This window comes from Mobula hypostoma, chromosome 13 (genome assembly GCF_963921235.1).
Source record: "Mobula hypostoma chromosome 13, sMobHyp1.1, whole genome shotgun sequence".
In the NCBI taxonomy this organism is placed as follows: Eukaryota; Metazoa; Chordata; class Chondrichthyes; order Myliobatiformes; family Myliobatidae; genus Mobula; species Mobula hypostoma.
The window spans coordinates 56,601,795-56,623,973 of record NC_086109.1 but is presented as its reverse complement, the minus strand read 5'-3'; the positions used below and the strand labels follow the sequence as shown (position 1 = coordinate 56,623,973).

The 22,179-nt window shown below is 43.6% G+C and overlaps 1 protein-coding gene across 6 annotated transcripts in view; it reads right to left on the bottom strand.

The window, feature by feature from the left end:
• The window catches only part of cgnl1 (cingulin-like 1), a 218,847-nt gene that overhangs the window by 181,659 nt on the left and 15,009 nt on the right, over positions 1-22,179 (bottom strand). The window contains exon 1 of one of the 6 annotated variants that reach the window (XM_063065733.1): positions 7,758-8,096. The exons of the other annotated variants lie outside the window; for them this stretch is intronic. The gene's annotated coding sequence lies outside the window, so the exon portion shown is untranslated. Of the gene's footprint in view, positions 1-7,757; positions 8,097-22,179 lie in introns of those variants that run through there. 6 annotated transcript variants of the gene reach the window in all.

The following is a 22,179-nucleotide window of genomic DNA, read 5'->3' as shown; positions in this document are numbered from 1 at the left end:
TCTGTTGAGCAAGAGAGACTTGTGGCAGTGAAACAATCTCAGTTTCCGGGGCCTGGGGTTCCTGCCTGGTGGTTGTAGGAGTCGACTCTGAGACAGCAGGAACTGGTTCTGACAGCTCTGGACACCTCTCTTCTCTAAGAAGTGACTCTGCCAGGACAATACAGGTCATTTCCTGGCACTGCTCTTGGCATCTTTTGTATGTGTTGGCACCCCAAATAGTGCATGGCATCATCGACACCGTTATGTTTTGTAACTCAAAAAACTAATCAGAGGAAAAATACGGGAGCCTGCGAATACATGTCTGCTTTGTTTTTACTTTTTCAAGGCACGCTCTTATGACGCGGTAACATAATGACGTTTACCATTCACGTAGTTACATATAACCCATAATGAACCACTTAAAGAGTGTTTACTCAAACAATATACTTATGATATTACTGAAATATTAAATACACAACACCACAACCTACATAGGTGGACACTACACATAGGTCATGGCCTTTAACTCTACTCCTTTCTTTGCAGAAGGAAGTTTTCTGGAGATGAGTATGAAACTAAGCAGATGGCCTGAGGCTCACCTCATACTTCACCCTCCAAATATACAAAGGAACAGGGTCATCCAACCCATTGTGCACTCCCTCCCCTGCAGCTCAGGAAAAACAACTTGTAAAGGAGGGGAAGACTAACGTTAACATAATAAAAACTGCACAGGAGAATTTCAGCAACAACTCTAATCAAAATGTTTTATCTAATGAATAAGATACAGACTTCTCCAGAAGCAAAACTTGGACTTTTGGAAAAATACAACCCTGCCATTTTGATACAGCAACAGACATAACAAATGCTACGTAAACGTATAAATCTTGCATCAATCTGACCAATGGCTTCCTGTCACCCTCACTTCTTAAAAGTGAGGGAGGCTACATAATTAACATTAAAAAAAAATCTCTGCTCTGTCATACAAAAGAAAATTTTCAATGTATGACAATTACCAATCAGGAATGTGGTTTAACCCTTGAATGTAGACAAAAAGTTGCTCAGGTAGGATATCCAACACTATCCAATACAATCAACACTAGACCTATTGAATCAAGCTCGACCTTTCATACCTGACTTTGTTAAAACCTTTATACAACAGATGTAAACAGAAAAATGAAAAGCCTTTTTGTTTTTACCCCAGAAGAATATATGGCACGAGAGACTTTGATGAATGCAGTTTAGCAATAGACCTTCAGTCAAGAAGTGTAACGAAATCTCATTTTGCTTCTCCAAAAAACGCGGTAGCCATCTGCTATAACGAGGGAGAAGAAACACAAGCTCATACATTATGCCTCACATAATCTCAACCCAACTGATAGAAATTTACTGCCTTAGAACGATGTCTTACTGTTTACTGTATTCTATACCACTTATTGCAGTAAAACCACTGCAAGGGGACAAACCGAGTTTGTGGCTTTGAAAAACGATAGCAAATTCCCAATGAATTGATAGAGACCTAGATATGAGAATGGCAAATACTTTTACAAGTAGAAGAAGAAGAAGAAAGCCCTTAACTCCAAATGGAGTCATCAGGACGCTGTCATGACGCATTTTAGCAGGCTTTCTTATTTATACAAGACCGAGTTGCTAGTTCGATGCTCAACCCAGCATGGATGGAAAGCATGCAAGGGAGCCAGTTGGATTCAAACTCGGGAACCTTCGCTCCGAAATCCGGCGCTGATGCCACTACGCCAACAGCCGGCTACTTTTACAAGACAACACCTTAAAGTGGGAATACATTCCTGAGAGCCATGACTTACAATCCTTACCGTCAAGGAAGATGTAGAACCATCTTCTCTATGACCTGATGTAGTATGATATAGTTCAGAGCACTATTCTCTAATCTGGTACTGTGATGGACCAATAATGAAAATTCAGAAGGATGGACCTACTCAATTATAATCCTTGTCCTTGTCCATAAAAGGAATTTTTATCACATGAAAACATAAAAAACCTACAACTCAATACAGGCCCTTCGGCCCACAATGCTGTGCTGAACATGTCGGGTTACCCATACTCCTCTTTTTTCTAAGCTCCACGTACCCACCCAGCAGTCTCTTAAAAGACCCCATCGTATCCGCAAGTGTTGAAAGTGCATCCTTTAAGTAATCATACAGCTCAATTTGCAGAGGCTAAAGCTCTAGCATGATGGTTAATACAAGTAAATTCAACAGAACCAGTCCTGGTATGTACTGACTGTCATTATGTTAGGCATGCTGGTCAACTACTAGATGGAGAACACACAGAGATGAACCGCTTCCACATTGGTCATGAATTATTATTGACTAGACTATTAGATGTTACACATCCCGGGACATACTGCAGGCCCCTTACACAGCTATGGTAACAAACTAAGGAATAAACAAGTAAAACAAGCTGTCAGGATAGACCTTACTACTGTTAGGGAGGCCAGGATTTGGTAGTAACAAATAAAAAATTATCACAATGTTTTAAGAATTCTCCTAAATACCACGAAACCCATTTCAAAAGGATTTCGAACAAGGTACAAATATGAAACTGATGGTGAAGGTAAGGTTTTGGGTCTCCTGCCCTAAAAAAGATCAGAAACAAATACCTCCTGCCCACAATTGGAAAGCATTGATTCAAGAGACCCATGAAGGATTTTGATACAATCATGGTGGCAGACAAACCACTCATGAAAAATTAGCTATGTTATACTGGTGGCCTTGTATGTTGAGTGATTGCAAGTCATTCATTGCATTTACTAAAGAATGTGTGGGCGATGATCTAGGAGCAGACACAAGACCACCTTCGACTGTATAAGACAAACAAAACCACTGCACCAATGCAGGTGTGAAAATTTATTACATAGGCCAACTTCTGGCAACCCATCTTTTAAGGCAGGAGACCTAATAATTAGATTAGATTATGAGGACATTCAGTCCTCGTTTATTGTCATTAGAAATGCATGCATTAAAAAAGATACAATGTTCCTCCAGAATGATATCACATAAAAAACTAAAACTAACAAAACAACATAATTATAACATATAGTTACAACAATGCAAAGCAATACCATAATTTGATAAACAGCAGACCATGGGCATGGTTAAAAAAAAAGTCTCAAAGTCCCGATTGACTCATCATCTAACGCAGGCGGCAGAAGGGAGAAACTCCCCCTGCCATGAACCTCCCAGCGCCGACAACTTGCCGATGCATTGGAAGCACCCGACTGCAGCCGACTCTGAGTCCATCCGAAAACTTCGAGCCTCCGACCAGCCCCTCCGATACAGCCTCTCCGAGCACCATCCTCTGCCGAGCGCTTCGACCCCACCCCGGCTGTCAAGCAACAAGCAAAGCCGAGGACTCAGGGCCTTCTCCTCTGGAGATTCTGGACCACACAGTAGCAGCAGCAGGGAAGCAGGCATTTCAGAAGTTTCTCCAGATGTTCCTCCATGCTCTCACGTCCGTCTCTATGAAATCAGGATTGTGCACGGCATCCTACTTGACAAATAACAGACATCACCACCAGAGCAGCCGCTGCAAGCTGCGTCGCGTCGCCATCTTCTCCTCCCGCATCTTCTCCCTCCCGCAATTAAGTATGTTCTTGTGATATTTGATCCCTGTATGGGATATACATAGTTAATCTTCACAACTTCTTGCAGTGAGCACCCCCCACCCCATCACAACACTGACAACACTTCAAAACTGCATTTTCTGGCATCCCTGTCGGCATACATGCCTATTGAGGGTCATCCTTCAGTGACAAAGGCTTTCAAGCTATGTGTGAATGAACAGGCACACAAGTGGAGTACAGCACTCCTTTCCAGCTGCAATCGAGCAGCATGGCAGAGCAAAGGAATCGAGAGATTACACTAGGACTAGCAAAACTGGTCTACCCTGGAGGCAAAGTAGGCTATATTAATCCATGACGTGCAACTGTCCATAAACAAAGTACCAATTCCAAAAATAGGAGTACACAAGAATGTTACACTTTATTTCTTAATGTACAATGGCCACCTAAATACACCCCTGATCACTAACTCTGGCCTACCAGCACCAACACCTGAGACAGCTCTCCTCAAGGTATTGAGAGAGTTTAAGGGAATTCAAGTGAAAGAAAAAGAACCCACAAGACAGTATGGAGACCAAAAAAAAGGAATGGGCCCAAGAAAAGAAATTCTATAAATGTAATTTCAACCCTAGATTCCATCCCAGATAGAAACCGCTGGTCTCATAACCCAGGTTATCAACGATAGGATTGTGGAAATTGAGACTGGGAGGTGAAACAAGACTGTCAATAAAACTATCTCCATAGATAACGTCAAAACTGCCCCAGGTGGATTTTTCCTCCCAGAATGTGTGGAACACCTATATTATTCCGATATATGGGTTCACCACGGAAACAACAGGCCGGTCCACCATGGATAAGATGAATTGAAAAGATAAAACACAAGACAAGATCTGAAAAACAGCAAAAAAATTCCTGTTGACTTGAGGAAGATGCAGAGATACATTGCCCAGGGATATTACACCCAGAAAGCGCTATTGTTTTAAGGGTGAGACAGACTCCAACTCCAGGAAGAAATGTTGCTTTTGCTGTATTTTACTTTTATTATTTGTGCCTATAATAATATTGTTTAGTGCTGCCTTACTTACCGTTTGCTTTTTCACAGACTGAGTCCCATTTACTACAGAAATAGCTTCATCTGGCTAGAGAATAGTAGATTAAGGGCACCTAAAAGCAATTTAAATATCACTAAATGGCCCTTTCCTCTTGGTCATATATTGCAACTCTTAAATCTTGCCTCTGACAAAGTGATTGTTCCTTTCCACTTAAACATTCACTCTGACTACACTGCAGATGAAATGAACATAGGTAGATGGGAAGACAAAGAATTGCTTGAGTATCATCCTAACAAAACTGATTTTGAAGTGAACTAATAAAGGAATCCCCTGACATGAATCCCTTTACACTTGAATAATATTGACACTTATGTAATTAACTGATCCCACTCATGAGAACACGACATCACTCACTTTACATGCCAAAGTAACAGGACAATTGTTTTGCAATTCCAGGTTATTTTCTAAATGGTTCAGCAAAGCCCTCGATCCAGATTTTTGTACGGGAAGATGGAAAGATGCACTGAAACAGAAGCTAAAATAAAACGAAAATGCTTCCCTCTCTGGTCAACTGAAATTGGTACGGCCAATAAACCTGTCACAGGTTTTAGTCCCTTGGACTATTGTATCTATGCAGATTTTCTTTTTGTCTGAAATCATTAGTGAATAGCTCATGTTACAGTGTAAATAGCACTCTACAATGAAAATTACTCCAGAATTATCGATGTCCTCATGAATTCAATTATATTTCAGATAGATTTTGACTACAAGTTGGAAAAGGGGGAAGCAAGCCTAAAATAAATTTTACTGTTGGAGACCAATTGATAATACCAAATGTTGAAGTTACACAGATAATGTTAGATACAAAGAGAAGCCATGGATTATTTAAAAACGTAAACACGAGGAATTCTGCAGATGCTGGAAATTCAAGCAACACACATCAAAGTTGCTGGTGAACGCAGCAGGCCAGGCAGCATCTCTAGTAAGAGGTACAGTCAACATTTCGGGCCGAAACCTTTTGCCTGTCCAACTCTTAGCTGCCTGACCTGCTGCGTTCACCAGCAACTTTGATGTGTGTTGCTGTGGATTATTGCTGTGTAATTAGTTGCATGGTGTTGTCAACAGGCGGAGAAAGAAAAAACAACAATTCAGCCCTAAACAATTTTCATGATTCATTTTAAATGTTACAGCAAAACTGCCTGTACAGCCATAACTTGATAGTGCTCACTTTAATAATAGCAATGATGTGAATCTTTGGTTCACTCAGAAGCTAGAAATTACTGGTGACATAAGATTTTCAGATGTATTGCTACAAGAGGATAACCCACTTTTTAAGGTTTATAACGGAAATGACTCCTGGAATAAGTAGATGATTTAGCCTACAGTATGTTGCATATCCGAACACAGAAACGCAAGTTCAGATTTAAGGAACGATTTATAATGAATACAACAACAATGTTCTAGAAGGACTTGCTATTCATCAACAACAGCTAGAAGAATCTTGGGCAAATTAAACAAATATTTCTCCATACATTACAAGAGTAATAGAACTGACATGATCAGACAAGCAAGGCATGTTCTTTTACAAGTTTACTTTGCAGACTCATACTGAGCCCGACTGGCTTAACACTCCAGCTCAAACTATAGTTAAGACCTTTCTACTACGACATTGACTCAGGCCTAGGGGGTCAGGTCAGGTCAAGGCTGTGCCTTGCTACTGGTACCACGTAGCCCAGTACAACCTGTCTCGGGTTGGGTTGTCGGCAACTCAACAGGCACACCCCCGGTGCACTTCGGTTAAGCAGGGAGGAGGGTGTGTAGGCACCCAGCAGGACTGAAAACAAAACCTGTCAAAGGGCGGATGAACTCTGTGAGTCAACAGCCACCTACTGTCTGTGTGAGGAGTGGTGCGCCACACAGTCTTTCGTTCTGCGCCTTGTAAGGCATAAGGCATAAGACCTTTCTGCCAGTTGCAAATTTAGGTTCAACAGCAGTGAATATTTTCTGGGTGGATTGACACATCTTTAAATTGGGTTTTTTGTTATTTTCCAATGGACAATTCCCCTAGCCATTGAAACCTAGCTGGTTTAGGATGGCGCTGGTGAAACACAGTGGCAGAAAACAAATCCACTAACTACTCTATTCATCACACTTCTGGACAACCATCACTGCAATCAATAGTTTGTAACCTCCCTTTCAGTCGAGTTTTTGAACCACCTGTAAAACTTTGCATTTTTGCGTTGTGAACTGAAGTCTTGAAGGAGCATGAAGGTTGCGGTGTGGTGTTTACAGGCCACATTGAGGTGGTAGGACCTGACCCTTTGTTTTACCGATGCGAAGAGGAAGCTCAGAGGCAAGGTGAGGCAAGGAGAAGTCAAGATGGCAGGACCCAGACCCGAGAGCAAGGAACAAGCGATGTTTGACCAACCTAAGCTCTGGGCCAGATTGAAATGGTCAAGGGATGAGCCAGAGGTTTGCTCATCTCCATGCTGAACCAAGGCTGTGGCCTGCAGCTAACGGGCTCCTGGAATGACTGCAGTGATGACGGGCTTCACAGCTGTGGACTCACCTTCGCAAACTTCAGCTCTGAATGTTATTGGCTTCACTTTTATTGTTTGCACCATTTTGGTTTGTTTTGCACATTTGGTGCTCGATGGTCTTTTTTAATGGATTCTATTGGGTTTCCTTTCCTTGGTGGCTGCCTATAAGGAGACGAATCTCAAGGCTATATAGAGTATACATACTTTGAAAATAATTGTATTGTGAACTTTGAAAGGATGGAAGTTTGACTTCTGTTGTTTGTATAAGACTCCACTCCCAAGACTCTGTTAAACTCCCATGCCTAACCCGCACTTCAGCTGGTTATTTCTCATATGACTGCTTTGCTATTCCTTGCCTCATACTCACCTTCTAGTTATTCCTCAACCCTGGAAGAGTGAAGAGAGGGACAGCCCTGATCAGGGTATCCCTGTTCTTCTCATTTTCCTAGTCCTGATAACCAGTGTTCTATATGGGTTTGAATGCTTCTCATCTCATCTTGAAGGGGTATTTGAATGCATCTGTCATGAGTAATTGGTTTAAGAACAAAATCCCACAGAAAGATGAGGTGACAAACGTTATTTTTTACTCACCTGTCTGGATATTGCAACATGGGTAAGTGTAGTCCTGTAGATTAAGATTCCCATTCACATTTCGACATGTCGGTCCATGGTCTCCTCATATCCTGTGATTAGGCCACCCTCAGAGTGAAGGAACAATATATTCTGTCTGGGTAGCCTCCAACCTAATGGCATGAATATCAATTTCTCCCTTTGGTTTAAAATTTCTGTTTTCCCCAAGTATAGTATAGTTCTCAAGATTTTATAAATGTGCTTTGTAAATGTGTTATTCACTGCTTCTCAGCTCTCATTTGTGCCAGGTATTCACTATTCCCTCTGTCCTTCCCCTCTCTGACGCAGAACATTCTGTCCTCAGTAAGAGCCTCGCCTTTGTCCCCCTGCACCCACACCTCAGTGAGTTCCGCACCCGCCACAGCGCTGAGCTCTTCTTCTACATCTTCGCATCTGAGCCTACTTCTTTAGCAAGAATACTTCAGCCCACACCAATGACCCCTTCTCCCATCTTCAACACTCCCCTTCTTCCTGGACACCCTGCTCTGGTCTGCTGTCTTCTCTGGATCTTTTCATTGTTAACTGCCAATGAGACATCAACTGTCTTGACTTCACCACTCCTCTCTCAATTCCAACCTCACTCCTTCTGAACGCACTGCTCACTATTCTCCACACTAATCCTAACTTCATCTTCAAACCCACAGATGGGGGGTGGGGTGCTCTAATGGTCTGGCGAGCTGACGTCTAACCTCATTGAGGTCAGACAACAACTCTCAGACACTCCTCTTACGTACCCCTCGGACAGGACTCCACTAAGGAGCACCAGGCCATGGCCACCGGTACCATCACTGACCTTATTAACTCTGGTGTCAGCTACTTCATCGTTCCCCTACTCCACCTCCCATTTCTACCTCTTACCCAAGATCCACAAACCTGCCTCTCCAGGTAGACCCATTGTTTCTGCCTGTTCTGCCCTACCGAACTCATATCGGCTTACCCTGACTTTGTTTTATCCCACCCCCTACCCCCCCTCCTCGGTTCAGTCCCTTCCTGCCTACATCCATGACACTTCACACGCTCAATGACTTTAAGTTCTCTGGTCCCAATTGTTTCTATACACTTTTCTTCCCCTACCAGGAGGGCCTTAAGCTCTCAGTTTCTTTATAGGCAACAGATCTGGCCCGTTCCCCTCCACCACCACTCTCCTTCAGCTGACGGAATTGGTCCTCACTCTCAATAATTTCTCCTTCGGCTCCTCCTTCTTCCTCCAAGCCAAAGGCATAGCCATGGGCACGCACATGGGTCCCAGCTATGCCAGCCTTTTTGTTGACTATGTGGAACAGTCTATGTTCCAAGCCTATACCGGTATCACTCCCCGATTTTTCCTCCGCTACATACAGCCCTGATGAAGGGTCTTGGCCCGAAACGTCAACTGCTTACTCTTTTCCATAAATACTGTCTGGCCTGCTGAGTTCCTCCAGCATTTTGTGTAGCTTGCTTGAACTTCCAGCATCTGCAGATTTTTCTCTTGTTCGAGATAATGGAGGAGTGACAGTCTGTTTCCAAGAGGAACTTGATCTTGAAGCTGATATTGGTAGAAAGAAGCTTTGTTAGAAATGTTTGTTTAGCAAGAGTGGGGTGTGATGGATATTCACTGTCCTAGGCCAATGCGCTTCTGTCTCATGTTTGTTAAACTTGTTTTTTTAAAAAACAGCAGCTGCTATTTGAAAGATCATGGACAGCTGTAAATAAACTTTAACTATAGTGCTTTGTTTAACTTCTGGTTGAAATGGAACTCAGTCATCAGTTCTTGAAATGCAAGTAGAAAGCAGTAATCACTCTGAAGTTAAATAAGCACTCTAGAACAGTTTTTCAGACATTCTGCCTGTGAGAAAGCAGATGCTAATCACTGTACTTGCTTCATTACTGCTCAAGGTGTAGTACAAGACAATGGGTTGTTTAATTTGGGTTGCTTCAAACAGACAAGCTGACTCTTAATTGCTTAGTTCAAGGAAGCTTGTAGAACAGATGGATAATATCATTTAGCATATCAAAAGCTGTGTGCGAATGTGCTTGAGGACTTTAGCTTTACAATATTTATTGGAGGAGGCTGAGATGAAAAAGATGCTTGTAGACCACTTGTGTTAAAAGGATATCTGAGGAAATATCACTTGTGTGTGAAGTTATCCAAGTTCTCCCCCCACCCTTTTGCGAATCGGCCCAGACAGACAGGAACAGCAGGGCTCTCACAGTTAACGGTACGAGCTAACGGTTTAAAAAGTTCACCTGTCTGGCGAGGTAAGTGGGTGAGTAGACTTATTTTTCCTGTTTCATTCCCATAGAATTAGATAGCATGCCTGCAGGGTTAGTGCTTTGTTCAGGGTGTCAGATGTGGGAATCCTGGGAGACCTCCAGCCTCCCTGATGGCCACATCTGCACCAGGTGCACCGAGATGCAGCTCCTCAGAGACCGTGTTAGGGATCTGGAGCTGCAGCTTGATGACCTACTGCTTATCAGGGAAAGTGAAGAGGTGATAGACAGGAGCTACAGGGAGGTAGTCATCCCTAGGCTACAGGGCTCAGAAAACTGGGTCACTGTCAAGAGAGGGGAGGGAAATGCCCGGATAGTGGAGAACACACCTGTGGCTGCCCCCCTCAGCAACAAATATCTTGTTCTGGATGCTGTTGAGGGGGATGACCTGACAGGGGACGCCCACGGTGACCGGGTCTCTGGCACTGGGCCTGGCGCTGTTGTACAGGAGAGAAGGAGGGAGAAGAGGAATGCGGTAGTCATAGGGGATTCCATAGTTAGGGGAACGGACAGGAGATTCTGTGAGCCCGATTGAGATACCCGCATGGTGTGTTGCCTCCCAGGTGCCTGGGTACGGGATGTCTCGGATCGGGTCCAGAATATTCTGAAGGGGGAGGGTGAGCAGCCAGTTGTCTTGGTACATGTTGGTACCAATGACATCGATAGGACTAAGGAGGAGGTCCTGAAGAGAGATTTCCGGGAGTTAGGAGGGAAGCTGAGAAGCAGGACCTCCAGGGTAGTAATCTTGGGATTGCTACCTGTGCCACGTGCTAGCGAGGGCAAGAATAGTCGGATCAGGCAGATGAATGCATGGCTGAGAGACTGGTGCAGGGGGCAGAGATTCAGATTCTTGGATAATTGGGATCTCTTCTGGGGGAAGTATGACCTGTTCAAAAAGGACAGGTTACACCTGAACCCGAAGGGGACCAATATCCTGGCGGGAAAGTTTAATAGAGCTGTTAGGGAGGGTTTAAACTAATTTGGCAGGGGGATGGGAACTGGGATGACAGAGCGGAGGAAGGAGAAAACAGAAATAAATCTAAGATAGTGAGCAGTAAAGATATCAGGAAAGACAGGCAGGTGATGGGGCAAATTTGTAGCCATTGGGATGAGTTGCAGTGCAATAAACTTGCAGTGAAATCAAAGCGAAAAGTACCAAATACTGGTCTTAAGGTGTTATACTTAAAAGCACGCAGTGTAAGGAATAAGGTGGATGATCTTGTCGTACAGCTACAGATTGGCAGGTATGATATCGTGGCCATCACTGAGACGTGGCTAAAGGATGCATGTCTCTGGGAGCTGAACGTCCAAGGATACACGGTGTATCGAAAGGATAGGAAGGTAGGCAGAGGGGGAGGCGTGGCTTTATTAGTAAGAAATTATATTGAATCATTAGAAAGAGGTAATATAGGATCGGAGGGTACAGTATCTTTATGGGTTGAGCTAAGAAATCGCAGGGGTAAAAAGACCCTGATGGCAGTTATTTATAGGCCTACAAATTACAACTGGAAATAGAAAAGGCTTGTCAGAAGGGCAGTGTTATGATAATTGTGGGGGATTTTAACATGCGAGTAGATTGGGTAAATCAGGTTGGCACTGGATCTCAAGAGAGAGAATTTGTAGAATGTCTGCGAGATGGCTTTTTAGAACAGCTTGTTGTTGAGCCCACTAGGGGATCGACTGTACTGGATTGGGTATTGTGTAATGAACCGGAGGTGATTAGAGCGATTGAGGTGAAGGAACCCTTAGGAGGCAGTGATCATAACATGATTGAGTTCACTGTGAAATTTGAAAAAGAGAAGCCGAAATCTGATGTGTCAGTATTTCAGTGGAGTAAAGGAAATTACAGTGGCATGAGAGAGGAACTGGCCAAAGTTAACTGGAAAGGGACACTAGCGGGAAAGACGGCAGAGCAGCAGTGGCTAGAGTCTATGCGAGAAGTGAGGAAGGTGCAAGACAGGTATACTCCAAAAAAGAAGAAATTTTCGAAGAAGGAAGTCTGAGGGTCGGAGCGGGAGTGCGGAGGAAGACATTTTTGAAATTTTCGTTTTTTTCTCTCTCTATCGGCATTCAGAGAGGCGGGACTGCGCAGGCATGTGACGTCGGGCAGTGCAGCACGGCAGATTTAAAAGGGCAGAAATTTTGCTTCGGGTTTGATTCGAAGAAGGAAGTCTGAGAGTCGGAGCGGGAGTGCGGAAGAAGACATTTTTGAAATTTTCGGTTTTTTTTCTCCATCAGCGTTCAGAGAGGCGGGACTGCGCAGGCGTGTGGAGTCAGGCAGAGCAGCGCGGCAGATTTAAAAGGAACAGACCCTCATACAGCAGGCAGCGGAGTTTGCGGGCAGCGTAGTGAGCCAGGAGCAGAGTGAAGGCTTAAGGGCTTCGGCTCAACGGGCTTAGGTGGAAATGGGCGAGGCGAGGAAGGTTTGGCGTTCATTTTCTGTTGTTATTTGAGGAGAGGGGCAGTATGAGTGTGAGGGCAGTTTGTTGTTCTCGGTGTCGGATGTGGGAGGCCCTGCAGTCTCCAAGCCTCCCGGATGTCCACATCTGCGCCAAGTGCATCGAGATGCAGCTCCTAAGGGACCGCGTTACGGAACTGGAGCTGCAGTTCAATGACCTTCATCTGGTCAGGGAGAGTGAGGAGTTGATAGAGAGGAGTTATAGGCAGGTGGTCACACCGGGGCCACGGGAGGCAGACCAGTGGGTCACGGTTAGGAGGGGGAAGGGGAAGAGTCAGGTAATAGAGAGTACCCCGGTGGCTGTGCCCCTTAACAATAGGTACTCCTGTTTGAGTACTGTTGGGGGGGACAGCTTACCCGGGGGAAGCGACAGTGGCCGTGCCTCCAGCACAGAGTCCAGCCCTGTAGCTCAGAAGGGTAGGGCAAGGAAGAGGAGGGCAGTTGTGATAGGGGACTCGATAGTAAGGGGGTCAGATAGGCAATTCTGTGGACGCAGATGGTAGTGTGCCTCCCTGGTGCCAGGATCCGGAATATTTCTGATCGTGTCCAAGATATCCTGAAGTGGGAGGGTGAGGAGCCAGAGGTCGTGGTACATATAGGTACCAATGACATAGGTAGGAAAAGGGAAGAGGTCCTGAAAGGAGAATATAGGGAGCTAGGAAGGGAGTTGAGAAAAAGGACCGCAAAGGTAGTAATCTCGGGATTACTGCCTGTGCCATGCGACAGTGAGAGTAGGAATGCGATGAGGTGGAGGATAAATGTGTGGCTGAGGGATTGGAGCAGGAGGCAGGGATTCAAGTTTTTGGATCATTGAGACCTCTTTTGGCGCAGGCGTGACCTGTACAAAAAGGACGGGTTACACTTGAATCCTAGGGAGACCAATATCCTGGCAGGGAGATTAGCGAGGGCTACTGAGGTGACTTTAAACTAGAATGGTTGGGGGGTGGGAATCAAATTAAAGAGGCTAGGCGAGAGGAGGTTAGTTCACAACAGGGGGATAGGAACCAGTGCAGAGAGACAGAGGGGTGTAAAGTGAGGGTAGAAGCAAAAAGTAGTAAGGAGAAAAGTAAAAGTGGCAGGCCGACAAATCCAGGGCAAGCATCAAAAAGGGCCACTTTTCAACATAATTGTATAAGGGCTAAGAGAGTTGTAAAAGAGCGCCTGAAGGCTTTGTGTGTCAATGCCAGGAGCATTCGTAACAAGGTGGATGAGTTGAAAGTGCAGATTGTTATTAATGAATATGATATAGTTGGGATCACAGAGACATGGCTCCAGGGTGACCAAGGATGAGAGCTCAACGTTCAGGGATATTCAATATAAAGGAGGGATAGACATGAAAGAAAAGAAGGTGGGGTGGCGTTGCTGGTTAAAGAGGAGATTAACGCAATAGAAAGGAAAGACATAAGCCGGGAAGATGTGGAATCGATATGGGTAGAGCTGCATAACACTAAGGGGCAGAAAACGCTGGTGGGAGTTGTGTACAGGCCACCTAACAGTAGTAGTGAGGTCGGGGATGGTATTAAACAGGAAATTAGAAATGTGTGCAATAAAGGAACAGCAGTTATAATGGGTGACTTCAATCTACATGTAGATTGGGTGAACCAAATTGGTAAAGGTGCTGAGGAAGAGGATTTCTTGGAAGGTATGCGGGATGGTTTTTTGAACCAACATGTCGAGGAACCAACTAGAGAGCAGGCTATTCTAGACTGGGTTCTGAGCAATGTGGAAGGATTAATTAGCAATCTTGTTGTGAGAGGCCCCTTGAGTAAGAGTGACCATAATATGGTGGAATTCTTCATTAAGATGGAGAGTAACATAGTTAATTCAGAAACAAAGGTTCTGAACTTAAAGAGGGGTAACTTTGAAGGTATGAGACGTGAATTAGCTAAGATAGACTGGCAAATGACACTTAAAGGATTGACAGTGGATATGCAATGGCAAGCATTTAAAGATTGCATGGATGAACTACAACAATTGTTCATCCCAGTTTGGCAAAAGAATAAATCAAGGAAGGTAGTGCACCCGTGGCTGACAAGAGAAATTAGGGATAGTATCAATTCCAAAGAAGAAGCATACAAATTAGCCAGAAAAAGTGGCTCACCTGAGGACTGGGAGAAATTCAGAGTTCAGCAGAGGAGGACTTAATTAGGAAGGGGGAAAAAGATTATGAGAGAAAACTGGTAGGGAACATAAAAACTGACTGTAAAAGCTTTTATAGATATGTAAAAAGGAAAAGACTGGTAAAGACAAATGTAGGTCCCCTACAGACAGAAACAGGTGAATTGATTATGGGGAGCAAGGACATGGCAGACCAATTGAATAATTACTTTGGTTCTGTCTTCACTAAGGAGGACATAAATAATCTTCCAGAAATAGTAGGGGACAGAGGGTCCAGTGAGATGGAGGAACTCAGCGAAATACATGTTAGTAGGGAAGTGGTGTTAGGTAAATTGAAGGGATTAAAGGTAGATAAATCCCCAGGGCCAGATGGTCTGCATCCCAGAGTGCTTAAGGAAGTAGCCCAAGAAATAGTGGATGCATTAGTGATAATTTTTCAAAACTCGTTAGATTCTGGACGAGTTCCTGAGGATTGGAGGGTGGCTAATGTAACCCCACTTTTTAAAAAAGGAGGGAGAGAGAAACCAGGGAATTATAGACCGGTTAGCCTAACGTCGGTGGTGGGGAAACTGCTGGAGTCAGTTATCAAAGATGTGATAACAGCACATTTGGAAAGCGGTGAAATCATCAGACAAAGTCAGCATGGATTTGTGAAAGGAAAGGATGAATCTCATAGAATTTTTTGAGGATGTAACTAGTAGAGTGGATAGGGGAGAACCAGTGGATGTGGTATATTTGGATTTTCAAAAAGCTTTTGACAAGGTCCCACACAGGAGATTAGTGTGCAAACTTAAAGCACACGGTATTGGGGGTAAGGTATTGATGTGGATAGAGAATTGGTTAGCAGACAGGAAGCAAAAAGTGGGAATAAACGGGACCTTTTCAGAATGGCAGGCAGTGACTAGTGGGGTACCGCAAGGCTCAGTGCTGGGACCCCAGTTGTTTACAATATATATTAATGACTTGGATGAGGGAATTAAATGCAGCATCTTCAAGTTTGCGGATGACACGAAGCTGGGCGGCAGTGTTAGCTGTGAGGAGGATGCTAAGAGGATGCAGAGTGACTTGGATAGGTTGGGTGAGTGGGCAAATTCATGGCAGATGCAATTTAATGTGGATAAATGTGAAGTTATCCACTTTGGTGGCAAAAATAGGAAAACAGATTATTATCTGAATGGTGGCCGATTAGGAAAAGGGGAGGTGCAACGAGACCTGGGTGTCATTATACACCAGTCATTGAAAGTGGGCATGCAGGTACAGCAGGCGGTGAAAAAGGCAAATGGTATGCTGGCATTTATAGCAAGAGGATTCGAGTACAGGAGCAGGGAGGTACTACTGCAGTTGTACAAGGCCTTGGTGAGACCACACCTGGAGTATTGTGTGCAGTTTTGGTCCCCTAATCTGAGGAAAGACATCCTTGCCATAGAGGGAGTACAAAGAAGGTTCACCAGATTGATTCCTGGGATGGCAGGACTTTCATATGACGAAAGACTGGATGAACTAGGCTTGTACTCGTTGGAATTTAGAAGATTGAGGGGGGATCTGATTGAAATGTATAAAATCCTAAAGGGATTGGACAGGCTAGATGCAGGAAGATTGTTCCCGATGTTGGGGAAGTCCAGAACGAGGGGTCATGGTTTGAGGACTGAGATTAGGAAAAACTTCTTCACACAGAGAAAGGTGAATCTGTGGAATTTTCTGCCACAGGAAACAGTTGAGGCCAGTTCATTGGCTATATTTAAGAGGGAGTTAGATATGGCCCTTGTGGCTAGGGGGATCAGAGGGTATGGAGGGAAGGCTGGTGCAGGGTTCTGAGTTGGATGATCAGCCATGATCATAATAAATGGCGGTGCAGGCTCGAAAGGCCGAATGGCCTACTCCTGCACCTATTTTCTATGTTTTCTATGTTTTCGAATGGAAAAAGGATGCAACCGTGGCTGACAAGAGAAGTCAAAGCCAAAGTTAAAGCAAAGGAGAGGGCATACAAGGAAGCAAAAATTAGTGGGAAGACAGAGGATTGGGAAGATTTTAAAACCTTACAAAAGGAAACTAAGAAGGGCATTAAGAGAGAAAAGACAAACTATGAAAGGAAGCTAGCAAATAATATCAAAGAGGATACTAAAAGCTTTTTCAAGTATATAAAGAGTAAAAGACGGGTTAGAGTAGATATAGGACTGATAGAAAATGATGCTGGAGAAATTGTAATGGGAGATAAGGAGATGGCAGAGGAACTGAACGAGTACATTGCATCAGTCTTCACTGAGGAAGACATCAACAGTATACCGGACACTCAAGGGTGGCAGGGAAGAGAAGTGTGAACAGTCACAATTACGACAGAGAAAGTACTCAGGAAGCTGAATAGTCTAAAGGTAGATAAATCTCCCGGACCAGATGGAATGCACCCTCGTGTTCTGAAGGAAGTAGCTGTGGAGATTGATGTCGGTGGTTGGGAAGTTGTTGGAGTCGATTGTCAAGGATGAGGTTACAGAGTACCTGGAGATATATGACAAGATAGGCAGAACTCAGTGTGGATTCCTTAAAGGAAAATCCTGCCTGACAAACCTATTACAATTTTTTGAGGAAATTACCAGTAGGCTAGACAAGGAGATGCAGTGGATGTTGTATATTTTGGATTTTCAGAAGGCCTTTGACAAGGTGCCACACATGAGGCTACTTAACAAGATAAGAGCCCACATACATGGATAGAGCGTTGGCTGATTGGCAGGAAACAGAGAGTGGGAATAAAGGGATCCTATTCTGGTTGGCTGCTGGTTACCAGTGGTGTTCCACAGGGATCAGTGTTGGGGCCGCTTCTTTTTACATTGTACATCAGTGATTTGGATTATAGAATAGATGGCTTTGTGGCTAAGTTTGCTGACGATACGAAGATAGGTGGAGGGGCCGGTAGTGCTGAGTAAACGGAGAGTCTGCAGAGAGACTTGGATAGATTGGAAGAATGGGCAAAGAAGTAGCAAATGAAATACAATGTTGGAAAGTGTATGGTTATGCACTTTGGCAGAAGAAATAAACAGGCAGACTATTATTTAAATGGGGAAAGAATTCAAAGTTCTGAGATGCAACGGGACTTGGGAGTCCTCGTACAGGATACCCTTAAGGTTTACCTCCAGGTTGAGTCAGTAGTAAAGAAGGCAAATGCAATGTTGGCATTCATTTCAAGGGGAATAGAGTATAAGAGCAGGGATGTGATGTTGAGGCTCTATAAGGCGCTGGTGAGACCTCACTTGGAGTACTGTGGGCAGTTTTGGTCTCCTTATTTAAGAAAGGATGCGCTGATGTTGGAGAGGGAACAGAGAAGATTCACTTGGAATGATACCCCAAATGAGAGGGTTAACATATGAGGAACGTTTGTCCGCTCTTGGACTGCATTCCTTGGAGTTTAAAAGAATGAGGGGAGGCCTCATAGCAACATTTCAAATGTTGAAAGGCATGGACAGAGTGGATGTGGCAAAGTTGTTTCCCATGATGGGGGAGTCTAGTACGAGAGGGCATGACTTAAGGATTGAAGGGCGCCCATTCAGAACAGAAATGCAAAGAAATTTTTTTAGTCAGAGGGTGGTGAATCTATGGAATTTGTTGCCTCGGGCAGCAGTGGAGACCAAGTCATTGGGTGTATTTAAGGCAGAGATTGATAGGTATCTGAGTAGCTGGGGCAGCAAAGGTTATGGTGAGAAGGCGGGGGAGTGGGACTAAATGGGAGAATGGATCAGCTCATGATAAAATGGTGGAGCAGACTCGATGGGCCAAATGGCTGACTTCTGCTCCTTTGTCTTATTTTTATGGTATAAATGTAGAAAGCAGTTCAGGCTTGTTAGGACTGGGGTTAAAAAAACAGCTAGAAGAAACATGGAAGTAACACAGGGTGAACTAGAATCCATTTCTCCAGCTTTGGTTTCTCCAATGGACAACTAATTCATCTGTATTTTGGTTTGTCTTTTTACAGAAATTGTACCCGTGTTTTAAAAATCCTTAATTCTTGGAAATGTTCAAGATAGAAATCCTGAGTTATAAATGTGTTTTAAGAGTGTTGTTTGGATTAAAATGTGTATGACTGAAAATGAATGAACTGCTAGCTAGAAATATCTTCTCCTTGGTAAGGAGAGGGGACCCACCACTCGAATAGTGGGTATTGGCAGCTAAACTCACCATGGATAATAAACAGGGTAATAAACTAGTCTTTGAATATTGGGTAGTTAGAATATAATCTCCCTTTAGTGACAGTACTCATGACTATTTATATCCGATACAGCTTAAAGTTTTTGTTTGAGTTTAGAACTTCACAGTCAGCAAACACAATACTATCACATCTAGGCCTTGTCTGCAGCTATGCGAATACACTGCCTTTTGAGATCCAGACATTAGATTAACCCTAGATAGCTTCAGTTCATTTAAAGTGTTTGGAGGAATTTTCAAAAAGTTTTCCCTAATTGACCTACATTTTTAAATCTGCACTTTTACCCACTACAAGAGTTTACAAGGATGCTGGAGAAAGAGAGCAGCTTGAAAGTTGGAAATGTTTTGACAGCCGGCAAAGCTGGGGGCAGGGATGTATCAGATGCCAGTGCTCTGCAGATGTGGACGTTTATTGAATATTTGAGCCCCCGACAGTCAGCCCCAGCACCGTCTGAAGGTTAAGATCTGTCTTCCAGATCCAGCTGAGGCCCTTTTGGAGAATGAGCGTGCTTGAGTGTGAGCAATGGAACCTGTTCAGAAACATCGAGAGCACAGAATTCCTGCACTCTGTCAGGGAGATGAACCAGACAGAATCATGTTCCAGATTACTATTGTGACACAGTCCGCAGGAAATCTGATACAAACATGAAAGAAATGACTTGAGTGTTCAGGCAAGGTGTCCCTGAGTATAGCCAGTGTCTACAAAAAACAGCCAAGACCACTTGTGTACATCAAGCTGGAGTCTGACCAGCATTTTATCAGCAGCAAAAGTCAGCATACATGAAAAGTCAGCATTCACAAGAGAACTGATTCAACGGTGAAAAAAAATTATCTACGTGCCTGTCCTTCCTTGAGCGATGATCTACAAACACAGTCTGAACAATTTGTCTTGAGAAGGCACATGATCAGAGGGTGGGCTTGTGTTCCCTTGAGTGAAGGGGGCTGAGGAGTGAACAGTCACACAGTAAAGCTTGTACAAAGGAGGGGCTACAGGAGCAGCAATCCCCAGAATCCTAACGCACGACTTATTCCATAATGACAGTGGCCTCACTGTTATATGCAGTAACGTCAGGGGCATTATGTACTTCGAAGCTTATCCTTTAATGAAGCAACATCCACAAGTATTCTCCTCTAATACATGGAAACACGATTGTTCTTTATGCTAGGTTTACATATGGAGTCCTTGTGATTGTCTACATTCAAATTTTAGACCATTGAAACATCTAATTATTGCTCAATAGTATTTTGTGTACCTAATAATATATAATTAAGATAAAGTGACCACCTCTGGTCACACAGTGCAGATTACCAAAAAAAACCTGAAAGAGAACATTAAACTAAAGCCAATCTCTATCAACAACTAAAGAAATTCAATTGAGAACACAGCTCAATAAAATTGAAAGCAAATGCTTAAAAGCTGGATAAAAAATGAATCATTCCCCAAAAACCCTAATGTACAAAGATCCTGAACGATAGTATACACTGCCATAGAACAAACGTTTGGGCCTTTGTAGCTGCGTAAACTGGTACAAAAGCGGATGCAAAAGCTGAGATAACCATCAAGTCCAAAGATGATGAATCATATCTTGCTTGGTCCAGACTTTGATGATTAAATTTGCATTTACTCTTGTTGGTCAGTCCTGAACAATTAATGGCCAAATATGCAGTTATAAAAGATGTAAATTTGGTGCACAATCTTGGTCAGCATCAAGGAGTTGAGCACAGTATAATTCTAGAAACTATGTAAGCGAGCTTCTGTGTATGTAAATGGTAAATGAAATGGCAACACAGCAAAGCCTACCGCCAAATCCGTTAGAAAAACATATAACCACTTCCCTCGACTTGTAAAGGAAACTCAAACAATACGGATGAGTAATGCATTTGCTTTCATCTTTGCAAAAACAATATTCACTGGAATACAATAGCTACTTTCAATCCAACTCTACTTTTGACCCTGTGAAATTTTCTTTTTATTGTGCTGCAGGAGGCTTGTTTTTGGCCACATTGCACATTTTTATACTTGACCTGAAGTAAACACAATGAACACAAGACAAATTTGCATTATAGTTATTGGAGAAAAGCCATGAAGGAGACCTAAAATTAAATCCTCACTACAGGTGAAGGGAGAACAACTTCCGGAGCTTTTGAAAACAACCAGTAGCAATGGACATCATAATATTTGCATTTGATCCACAAATTCCACAAACCAAACGTTCCACAAACCAGTGGTACTGAAGATGACCACTGATACTGAAGATAACTACTCATACTGCTCCATTTGAGAATGACTGATTTATTTCCCCTCTCAAACCCAGTTTCCTGCCTTCTCCCTGTAATGCCCAATGCCCTTACTAATTCCCACTGCTCGTCCATAAGGATTGCACGTGGGTCTCAAGGTTAATTGGTCATTGTCAATTGTCCTGTGATTGGGTTAGGGTGAGGTCGGGGTTGCTGGGTGGCGCAGCTCGAACGATCCATGCTGTATCTCAGTAAATAAAATCTATCAACCTCAAGTCTAAATATACCCAATAAATTGGTCTCCACAGCCACCTGTGGCAATGAATTCCACAGATTCACCACCCTCTGGCTCAAGATATTCCTCCCCGTGTCTGTTTTAAAGGGACGTCCTTGTATTCTGACGGTGTGCCCACTGGTCCTGAACTCTCCCAATATATTATTATAAAGATGATACAGATTAGCTTTATTTGTCACACAAACATAAAAACATACAGTGTATTATTTGTATCAAATCAAATCAGTGAGGATTATACTGGATGCAGCCCACAGGTGTTGCCAGCATAGCACGCTCGAGGAAACCCAGACCACCTGGAGGAAACACACACAGTCACAAGGACAACGTATGAGCAGTCACCAGAGGGAATCGAACCACTAAGCCTCTCAATATTCAACAGAATTCAATGAGTTCCCCTCGTTCTTCTAAACTCCAGTGAGTACAGGCCCAGAGCCATCAAATACATCTCATACATTAACCTTTTCGTTCTTGTGAAACTCCTCTGGAACTCTCCAATGCCAGCACGTAATTCTCAGATAAGGTGCTTGAAATTGTCCACAGTACTCCAAGTCCAGTCTGACCAAGCCTCAGTCTGACACCCAAGGCTGCCCCTCCGCCATCATCGCCCCTGTGGGCTACACTAGTCCCCGAGGGCTACACTAGTACATGTCCCATGTCCCCACCGGGATGCATATCGATGGGCTCATTGGACTATGTTGTGACAGGGCATAAAAATCTCACTATTCTGTTTTAGGAGTTATTCATAAAACATTAATGCTTTAGCTAAACCATTCCAAACCTCCAGAGTATAAAACTCAAACAGGGCAAGCTGGTGAATAGGAGACAAACACAAA